Below are 2668 nucleotides of genomic sequence, written 5' to 3'. Positions count from 1 at the left end.
TATGGTTTTACTATATTTCTCTTTCAAATTTGATTAAGTTTTCCTTTAGATATTTACATACTATGCTAAATACCAAATGTGTATATGTTAGGTACTGGTTTTAATTTATCTATGGTGCCTTTAGGCATAGTGTAATTTCCCTGCTTCCAGGGATGTACACATTGACAATGAGGTTGATGCACACATTTCCAAAACTAGCTCAATGTTTGGGAGGCTCTGAAGAGAAGTATGGGAGAGAGGAGGTATTAGATTGACTACTAAACTGAAGATCTACAGAGCTGTCATGCTGGCCTCATTGTTGTATGCCTGTGGAACATAGATAGTCTACCAGGACCAAGCCAGGAAACTGAATCACTTCCATTTGAACTGTCTTAGGAAGATTCTGAAGATCACCTGGCAGGATAAGGTACCAGACATTGTGGTCCTTCCTCGAACTAAACTGCTAAACATTCAAACTATGCTTCAGAGAGTGCAACTCCGATGGCCTGGCCATGTTGTTCAAATGCAAAATGTATGCTTGCTAAAAAGACTATTTTATAGAGAACTCACAAAGGGTAAGTGTTCACATGGTGGTCAGAAGAAGCTGTACATGTACACTCTCAAAGTCTCTCTCAGCATGGCGTGCCCACATCAGAAAGGATGCTGTGGAATTATGGTCTGAGAGGCTTCACCTGTCACCTTGGCAGCCTGTGGCTCCTGGAGGGGCGGCAGCTGTCAGCACGTCCCACTTCTGGCCCCGTTGGTCCAGCTGTTGGGCTGGCCTGAGCCCTGCAGGGAGGTGGGGGGTGGCCTTGGCCCTTGCCAAAATGATCCATTTCATATTGGTGTTCAGTCGACAAGGCAAATTAGGGCTGCAGAAATGGTATACCACACTACCTGATAAAGAGAGAAAAAAGATCACCCAAGAAATTGTACATATGATTCTGTCTCGTGGTCAAAGGACAAACAGTTTTGCTGACTGGAAGGATCTAAAACTTGTTTATAAAAGATATGCTAGTTTATATTTTTGTTGTGCAGTAGAAAATCAGGACAATGAACTGTGAGCTGGATATTATATTTAATTTTGAAAAGGCCTATTTTATCCTTGATGAGTTTATAATTGGTGGAGAAATCCAGGAAACTTCAAAGAAAACTGATGTCAAGACTACAGAAGACTCTGATATGTTACAGGAGACAATGGAAGAATACATGAGCAAAACTGTATTTTAATATACTTGATAGCCCAGTGATGCTAAATGTCATATATTTGTAAAACTTCAGCTGGATGTGGTTCTTTTCTGATGTGCCAGAGCTTTATGCCAAAAATAACTTAAATGGATTGTGTGTGAAACTTCTTGGATACTTTGGGATACTGTGTTTACCTAGCAAGACTTAAAACTGTAGCATATTTGTAACAGGTGCATATCTATATTATTCTCTATACATGGATTGTCTTAACTGGAACTTAAAACAACCATCATTCAGTAGATTGCATATCTTGTTTATATAATGATTTTACCAGCAAGGTAATAATCTTAAAATATTTTTGAGGAATGATCTATGCTATATTTTTGCTAGTATTCTCAAAGAACAAGTTGATAACTATTCTGTAAAAGTTATTACGAATGTACTACTTATCTTGAACTAAAATAATAATTTTTTTCATACTGCATAGTTCTTTTTTAAATTATGATTTCATATATGTTAAAGTAATATAAAATGTCAGTTATTAGACAACTGTAGCCGTGTTTTACATATATATATATGTGTGTATGTGTGTGTGTGTGCGTGTGTGAGTCTATGAGTGTATACATATACATATATCCCCATATATATGTATACATGGATAAAACTACAACAAATCTTCAGTCCCTCCTATCTTGAATTTCTTATTCAGACTTGACTTTGGAGAAATAACATCAATGACAAAAACACAACTACCAATCTTCAAGAGCAGCTGTGTAGGATGAAATTGTCCTAATAAAATTTTGGCAGTCAGAATTGTAAAATACATGAAGTATTCCAATTTGTATATTCACCAAAATTATAGAATTTCAGATCAGAAGGAGTTAGTTGAGTGGCCAGTTAGTCCATCCTATACTCTAAACTTACTAATTTACAAGAATGTTTTTAATAACTTATTTTTTTACAAGTCAAATGATTCGAGTGGCAGTGTCTATGACTTCCTTTGAAAGATGTGATAAGATGATTGAGTTGGCTTCCTTAATGCACACAGTATAATGCCCTGGGATTCCAATCAATTCTTGCTGTTGACTGTGGTGTCAGCACTTCTCTCTTTGGATACATGGAGAATTCATGTCTATTGAAATAAGACATCTGCATACTCAAGGGTATGAAAGCCTCCAGTTAGTAAATATTTTGTAAATTTCAGTCATAATTTTCTAATATCTTAGGACTTTGCTGCATTTTAGTTTATACCTATTATTTTCTTTAGTGCTTGGACAGTGTTAGTCTGGAGGTCTAAGTCCATTCATATTGCAGTGATTAGAGGGAAATCCTAGTCAGTTTTCCTGGGAGATAAATCTGCCTGCTATGTGGGTACCTTTAGGAAATTTTGGATGGGATGACTTCTAAAAATTTACTAACACTAAAAATTACTTTTGTCTGCCTTAGCAGACATATGCACCCATTTATTATATAAATTCCTGGGTGACAAGACAAAAACATA

General features: G+C 36.3%; 1 pseudogene; it reads left to right on the top strand.

Annotated features, from left to right (window-relative positions):
* The first annotated feature begins 806 nt into the window (after window positions 1–806).
* LOC140524000 (AP-1 complex subunit sigma-3 pseudogene) lies at window positions 807–1209 on the top strand (annotated as a pseudogene).
* The last annotated feature ends 1459 nt before the right edge of the window (window positions 1210–2668 follow it).

Source organism: Notamacropus eugenii, chromosome 2 (assembly GCF_028372415.1).
Source record: "Notamacropus eugenii isolate mMacEug1 chromosome 2, mMacEug1.pri_v2, whole genome shotgun sequence".
Classification (NCBI taxonomy): Eukaryota; Metazoa; Chordata; class Mammalia; order Diprotodontia; family Macropodidae; genus Notamacropus; species Notamacropus eugenii.
The sequence above is the reverse complement of the archived record's forward strand: the minus strand, read 5'-3'. Positions and strand labels throughout refer to the sequence as shown.